An 8606-nucleotide genomic window follows, 5' to 3' on the forward strand; every position below is an offset into this window, starting at 1 on the left:
TTTTCAACTTACTTTTTCTCATTTGCTACTGCTTCCCCAAGGCAACAAAAAAGTTTTATGTCATTAGGAAACCGCAAAAAGTAAAAACATCTAAAAAAATGTCAGTCAAGCACTAGCAGTAGCTGTAATCAAAATCTGCAAAATGTGACAAATCAGGCCACATCTCCAGGTGGCCATGATAGTACTAATAATAATAATTATTAAAATAATAATAATGACATTTCTTATAATAAAACTGTTATTATTTTCTTACCTGCATCTTTTTTTGTTCCCCATCCGCTGACGTAGCAGGACATACCATCAGGAAAGTCATAATTCCAAGGAGGAACACAAATCGGTTGGATGAACTCAGAATACTCCAGATCACTGTCAAGCTATCAAAAGTTATTTTTATCAATTTCAAATGTCAGATCGACTTTTTGTCTGCGAAAGACACTTTCGCATCATAGTCTAAGTATTTCAAAGAATATTACTTTGATGCGATGATAACCTACGTGTCCATAGGATTTCTGATTTATTTGTTTACATGAAAAATGAATGTTTATATTCAACAATAAAGGATGATTCCATTGGAATACTTAGTATCGTTTCTTTAAAGTTAACATGCCACCAGCCTGTGAGCATACTAACTTGTCAACTAACAATGGCATCAAAACGACTATGAAAACCAGTGAAATTGCGGAAAAAAATATTTAAAGATTTAAATCAATTACTTTTTTTTTATTGCATCACAGTAATCTTAATTAAATAAGATGTGAACAAAATGACTACCATGGTAATGCTATTTGTTCTGTGCAATGTTAGACTAAGTTTATTTAAGTCTTCAATTATAAAGCAATGGATCGCCATTTTTTCTCTGAATATGAACAACTAATTACACGAATAAACGAAATTTCGCAAAGCATTCAATTTCGCTTTTTTGAGTACCTTCAAAAGACTGATGTCATAATCATAAGTCTTATTGTCTCGATACTTTTCGTGTTGAATGATTTTGATGACGGATTTCCTTACTCCGGGAAAGTCGTTCTTTTTGGATAACCTCGTCATTCCAACATATACGTTCCACCACTTAGGGTCTGGCTTCCTGAAAAAAAGTTTTTATTTTTTATTTTTTTTGACAAAACATGAAAACTTCTTAGATTTTCAACAGTAGTCTATTAAGTCAATGAATTCCATTTCGATTTTTTCCCTTTAAAATCGCATATGCAACAAACTTGTAAATAAAACACGTGCTACTATAACTCACAGTATAGTGCAATGAGCAGCTGTTAATATCCAGTTCTTCATAATGATGCAACCCCCACACGTCATTCCTTCGTAGTACACATATAAACTTGCCTGTGAAATATTAGCTGTATGTTGATGGAGTGTTTGTTAGATTTGAAAATTAAATTTTGTAGATTTTAAAACTTAGTTAATTCATTTGCGTAACATTTGCAGTTTGTTTATACTTAGGTTACAACTTTTTAACCTACAATTTATGGTAAGCTTGTTAAACATAAAAACGTAGTAACTGCGGTCTAATAAAACTGTAACAGAAATAGTTTCCCACTTTATTATCTTCTGGTAGTTTATTTTCCTTTTTTTTAAATAAAATATATTCACCTGCCATGGGACCGCTCCAGCGGGGGTGTTTCTACCTCCTACAACTCGAGTGTGCCTGATTATTGGTTCATCAGGACTTCTGTCGATCAAATTATTCGAAGCTGAACCTGAATGTTCTTCAATTGAATTTGTTGACGTCTGTAATCAAAGCACAGCTTTTAATTCTGTTTTCAATTTGAAATGCTACACTTCCAAAGACTCTATTGAAGCAAATGATAAAGAATTATCATCGTATGTCACTTGCTAATACGTTGTCTGATGGAGAGCTTGCAGGTCAGTTTAGTTCATGTATAATAAATAGTATGTTGTCACTGTGTTGTCATTTTGGAGACCTTCAAAACGTAAATCTTTTTTTTTTAATTTTTCATTAACCTAAAGTCTACTCCGATGTATTGCAATTTTGCATGAAATGTTGATAAATTTGTTAACAAAGAAATTCCTATTTCACCGCCCAACTGCGTCGACTGTATTTTATATATTCCAAACAATACAGAATTTCAAAATTATTTGTAAAACTTTTTAATAATTAATTTCCATGAGACAAACGTTATTATCACGATAACAATCGACGGCTTTGACATGATATGTTGCAATGTGGTAGAAAAATGTAATAACATTGTCAAAAATATGATAAATTTAGGTTAGTTGATCACATAGAAATTTATTGTAGTCAGTGATATTTTATCACAGGCATTTAAAAAATTAATCATGGTCAAAGTTCTGTTCTGTTCTCGAACTGTTCTGTACTAGAAAACCTTTTTTTCTTGATGGCATAACTTGTGAGTAGCCTACCCATGAAGCAGTGAGCGTCATCAATCAGTCAATGAGTTTCAATCAATCAAATCGGCTTACTTCGAAATGAACTGTGGTTTCGACATTTGGTGATGAAGATGTTGTTGCTTCTGGACTTTCAGCATCAAACGCGTAGATGTAACTTGCAGGATATGCTCCGCAAAATTGAACTGGATAGGAAACAAAATTCAGTGAATTTTTACAGCTGCATTATTTTTTTACAATTTAAAATATAAGCATCTACTCAAAAAATAAAAAGCTCTCCAACTAAAAGATCGTTAGAATATCACAACATAATCGTTAAACACGTGTTCACTTTAGTTTTCATTTCTGATCATCATACCGAAAACAACACAATCAACCTAGCAAAGGTCTAGAAAAAGGTAGAAGCGACAAAACGCAAACGTTAAAACGTGCTTGAGACCGAAATGAGTTATTAAGTTAAAAGAATTTGGCACCGTCCGCAACAGCATCAAAAAATTTAAGTTGAAAAAAAAGGATCATAAAAAAAAATTCAAAAATGGATATTTTCAAGATTTGTAACTTATATTAGACACTTGCTATGAAGATCGGCTGTGGTCCTTTATCAAAAGTGATGATTGGTCGTGATGGGGAGAAATCTTGATGCGTTTACGGCAACAATACTTACTTTGACTTAGTTCGCCTTTCAATCCATGTAAAACAGTTGTTGTGAGCACGTGCGTTGTAGTGACGTTTTCAGTATCAGCACCTAAAGGTTTAATATTGCTACTGTCAGTGGCGTAGCCAAGGGGGGGGTTTTGGGGGTTACAACCCCCCCCCCTTTGGCACGCGTGTGACGTCACTATATTGAGAATGATGCTTTCAGTTAAAAAAAAAATTGCCTAATTTTAAACAAAATTGCATTAAAAGAGCGAGTTTTGCCAATACCAAACATTCAAACATCTCAGCCAGGAATTAGCAACAAGAAAATACAGAGACTTAGCTTTTTTTCCGAAGAAAACATGATCTTATCCTTTTGCTATGCTACTGGACAGCACCATTTTACAGGAATATTCATACCCACATTTTTGTTGAAAATGCTCTCAGAATGCACCAAATTCAAAGTAATTTTTCAAAATTTTCTGGGGGAGGCCCCCCAGACCCCCCGCCGTTGGGTGGTCAAAACCCCCCCCTTTCAAAATTCCTGGCTACGCTACTGGCTACTGTTAATGATTTCAGTTTTTTTGCTTTGTTTGGCCAAGCCATTTAGAGCATTGTCAACAACAGAATATGAATTAAATTCACTGTAAAAGTAATTGGTGGAATCAATCCACCTTATGATTTATCTTTTTAAAACATGTGAAGGAAATGACAAAAAGGCCTATTCCGAAGCGGAAGAAGTCCCGGATCTTTTCGCCTGACAGACAAGCTAATCTGATATCTGGTTGCTATCACATTTCCACTCGGTGACAATAAATTGGTATTATCAGGGTTTGGAACTGCATGTTCGATTTAATAGTTTAGAATTTTTTTTTTATATATTCGTTATTTTTGGGTTGGAGTTATATGCTTTTCAATCATATTTTTTTCCAAGAATAAATTGCAATATTTTACATTTTTACTTGTAGTTTGTCTATGTTTTTTTACCAAAAAATTATGCCTGATTGAAAATATGGCCTACCATCTAATTCGCAAAGTTTACAATGGGGCTACGTCAATAAGCAAGCAATTGTAAGCCACTTTATTTTATTCCATAGATATTAAAAAATCCCTGTCATAACTGTTTTTATCTAATTTTGGTTTTAATGTAACCTAGTGGAATTATCACCCTTGTAAAGCTTTATTAGGGTGACACATAATTGTGTAAATTTTCAGGGCCAGCTTTATTCATTTTGGATTTATAAACTCTCATAGTTCATGGAATGAATTACTTACCGCTGTTGACATTGATTGAAGACTGTTGTAATATGACTGAAAAACAAAGAAAGTAGTGTGAAAGTGTGCAAAGCTTCAGAATAGGCATGCAACAATTTTTTAATAAAGATTATGTATGCATTGTTTAGTTAAAGTACTAAAACAGCCTTTTTAAATAACGATTGAGACAACGCCCTTCAGCAATTACGAAACGAAATTGAAATGTGAGCACATTGATTAAGCGAGTTTCACCATTTTAAACGTGGTCTTGACTCAAGTTTTGTTTAGATAAATACTTAACAGCCCTGTGGTGACAAAAAGTTCAATTACTGAAGAGTGAAGACCATGTGTGTTTTAAGGGTTAAGAAAGCCGAGTAAATAGTCTGAAGCAAAATGAAAAAAGCCGTTTAATAAAAAACGAATCAGTTTAACTACAACGATGAGTTTGTTTGTTTTTTGATTATGGTCAGGCTACATATCCATCACTGTGCCTCAGGTGTAAAAATGGAAGCCATCAGTTCGATTACTCCACTATAGAAGGAGACTACGTTTCACAGACAAAAGCTATTATTATGTGGTTTAACCTGGCAAATCTTGTACAAGTCATAATTAAGACATCAATTACATTGGTATTTTTCAGTATATCAAATTGCCGGCTTTGTCTGGATGAACAAGAGGATAAGCACTTGTTTTTGAACATAATTTTTTCTTACAAAAACCACCCCACTTTTGCATTCAGTCTCGGTTTATTTAATGGAATAACATTGGCATTTTGTTTTCAAATTTCCGATGATTACGTTTTTATTTTGTTGGTTAGATTGCATTTGTTTTGTTGTTTGGCGACTACAGTGCAGAATTTTCACTAAAGTTAAGTAAGGACAGACAACTCAGCGACGGCAGTAACTTTGTTTTTGGCAGTCAACCCGAGGTTAAATGTGTAAAGTTTTCATTTGTTATTGGCTTATTGTGCTTGTAAGTTCTTTCATATGTTTGACACCGGTAAAGGTAATGGTGCCTTATTTATCTACAAACTCCAAGAGTACAACTTCTGTTGTCAGACCTTGCCACTTTTCTTTTGTAAGTCGGATATGCATTGAAAATTCTGGTAATATTTACGTCAAAATGCAAGCTTTCAAGGAAAAAAATAGTAAACAACGCTTGAATTAGCATTTTAAAATCTGCAATCGAGTTTAATTCTGCTGTTGTCATATATTTACAACTCGAATTAAAAAATAAATCAGCAACAATTTAATTAAACCACAAAAAGTATTGAATGTGAAGAAATGTTAGGCTACTCATATTCTAATGCAAAACAGTTGAGAGGATATTGGTTTGGTTTGGTACCAATAAAATCTCCCGGCCTCAATCAAGACTATTCTAAAAACATGCGCAATATCCAAACGAATATTCCGTGGTGTCTTCCAGTTCCCGGGCCCTTTAGAAATGTTACGGCCCCTTAAAATCATGTTGAACCAAGGTCCAAAAATACTCCCTGGACCCCCTGTCAAAGGACTGTTTACATAAATAAATACCTAGATGTCCTTGATATAAAAACATGCTGTACTTACAAAAGTAACATAGATTTCCAATTGTAGTCAGACAAACGATCGCAAGTAACACACCGATTATAATAATCCATTTGTTCTTAGAAACACAGCAAGAGGAACAAGATTTTGCTTTTGGTCCTGTTTCTTGAAATATTTCGTAAATGTCGCTTGGATTGCTCTGTGATCGGGTCAAAGGCAATTGTTTGCCTTGACTTGATCTATTTTCTAACGAAAAAGGTTTTGAAGAATCAGGTAAAGTTAAGATTTGGTCAAGCAATTGAGATTGCGACGAAAAGTCATACTCCGAATGCAAAATTGATCCTCTTGGAGAATTCGTTCTGTTACTAGAATTGATGTGATAATTTGAAACGTCACTTGACGTACAAGGTCTGTTGCAATTTGGTTGCAACTGTGAAACATCTAATGAGACCTCATTTTGAAAAACACTGTTGTGAAAGTTTGGTTGACTGAAGTGGGAAGTTGACGGAAAATTGGAAACATCACGCATAAAATCTTTAGAGGAAACCTCATTTGCATTCACACAATTTTTTGTTTGTATTAAGTTTTCTGTATCAGAAATTATGGGATTATGTGTTACAGTTATCAACTCAATTGGTTTTTCAAATATTTCGTTGATTTTGGCTGCAGGGTAGTGTGAAATTTCAATTCCATTAGAATCTTCATAACTAGAATTCATTGCATTCTTTGTCCGTCTTGTGTTGAAAACCTTTTTTTGTTTAGTTTTATAACTTATTTTGTGAAAATTTTTCCAACTTTTCCGCCTGCTGGTTTGAGCATCCGAATCCCAATCTTCATTTTCATATACTCGATTTTTTTGTGTACTATCAACACTCTGCTGAAACAACTGGTTTGTGACAAAAACTTTTTGCGCGTCAGCATCTTCCTCATCTTCAACTTCCATTACAAAAAGAGGAGGAATTTCTTCCTGACCTCAATTATTACAATAAATAAAGTCATAAAGTACAAAAGTAAGCCTGATCATCTTGATTTAGAGCCATTCTTTGTATTCTCATTTTTTATCTGTTAAATAACGTAAATGAGATGTAATTGATTTTAAAACAACATCTATTTTTTAGTTAACTTGATCCTATATAGTTTATCTTGCTGCTATAGGCTATAGCCAAACTGTGATAACATGTTCTTTCCGTAGTTACCTGTCCTTTCAATATTATTTTCAATTTATATGTCTGGTGCACTTATTTCTCTACTGCCTCGCACATAGTGACAGTACACCGAGCTGATCTGCGGTTGCATATTCCAGTGTTCCTCTTATATCAATGTGATAATTTCTCCAATTACAAGCGCTCGTTTCTGCCATCATGCGGCAAAAACAAATACAGGGTAGTAGAAAATATATCTGACTAAGATTTAATCAATGTATTTCGCACGGACGGGATTTTCCAACTCATTGTGGTAAAAAGGTTTGATGATTTTAATATGAGGTTACTTTCAACAGTCAGACCATTCTTAAAAGTGACTTAGAAGTTAGCGGAGTAATAATTTAACAAAATGGTCACATTTTTGCCAACAATGGGCTACAATATGCGTTTTGGAAGAAAATTCACACACAACTTATGCAGACTTCAAATAAATGACAAAGTTAAAAATTAGCTCACTTAAAACAGACAAAGCATTTGACTAAGAACCCAAAAATATAAAATGTGATTTATTGATTCATCAGTACTGTATTAAAAACAAAATTACAAAAATAAAGTAAACCCAAGGAAATCACCAGTAATATTTGATATAAGAAAACTACCGTTTACTGTCGTGTAAGCGGAAGTGTAAAGTGTAAGTGTAAGCAAAAATGTTTTGTACTGTAACCTGTCCTAAACAAATGACATCCTTATTGATGCACGTCACAAAATCACCCAAGAAACACTAATGTGATTTGATGTGTTCATTTCATTCTTGATTTTTGTTCTACCTAGCAAAAAATTCGTTTTTTTAAACTGATTGAACTTCTGTAGATCTTGAATCGAGCCGAAACGAAAGAAAGTTTCTATCCGTTACACTATCAACCATTAGCCTACTCAGCCTGGATACGACTTTGAATCGTCACCGCATTGATCAATCGCGTGTACCTCATTTGTTCAGTGTTTACCTTTTCAGTTTGTAACTTACTGAGTGCAGTCACCGAACCGGCGCCAATCAAATTAGAATATTTAACTTAAAGTAAAATATTTTTATATTCAAACTTCAAACGAAGAAAAAACATAACAATGATAAAACTAATTTCTACTTAAAGCATTTGCAATTGTTTGTTCAAAGTAAAACTCGACAAATGGAGTCCATGTTGTGAACATATGTGTAAAAAACGGCTCATGAAAAAACATCTATTCACAATCTGGGATGGTAAGTGGTGAAGGTGGTTTACGTTTAATTTTGCAAGACTGATTCATTTTTGTTCTTACCTTTGCGCGAATACTTTCGGCAATTTTGATAACTTTCTTTTCTTATAGTTAGTCACAAGCCAACTTCTATAATTGGGATTCTCAGCTAGACAACTGTAAGCTATCAATCGACAACAGAGTTGTAAATTAGGCTAGACTTTTTGTTTTGGAATTAGGTTTGAACAAAATCAGGCTGTCGGATTAGAATTGCGTTAACTTTTAAGGTCTCTGCAATAGATTGAGTTTCGCTTTTAGCACGATGATCGTTGCTTACTTCACATTGTACATATTAACAACATGTTTTAGCTTGATGCCGCGAGTTCGCTGAGGTAGTAGCGGTTTGCACTAGCTTTCAGAACACGGTTTTCTAGTC

This window comes from Aplidium turbinatum, chromosome 2 (genome assembly GCF_918807975.1).
Source record: "Aplidium turbinatum chromosome 2, kaAplTurb1.1, whole genome shotgun sequence".
Lineage (NCBI taxonomy): Eukaryota > Metazoa > Chordata > Ascidiacea > Aplousobranchia > Polyclinidae > Aplidium > Aplidium turbinatum.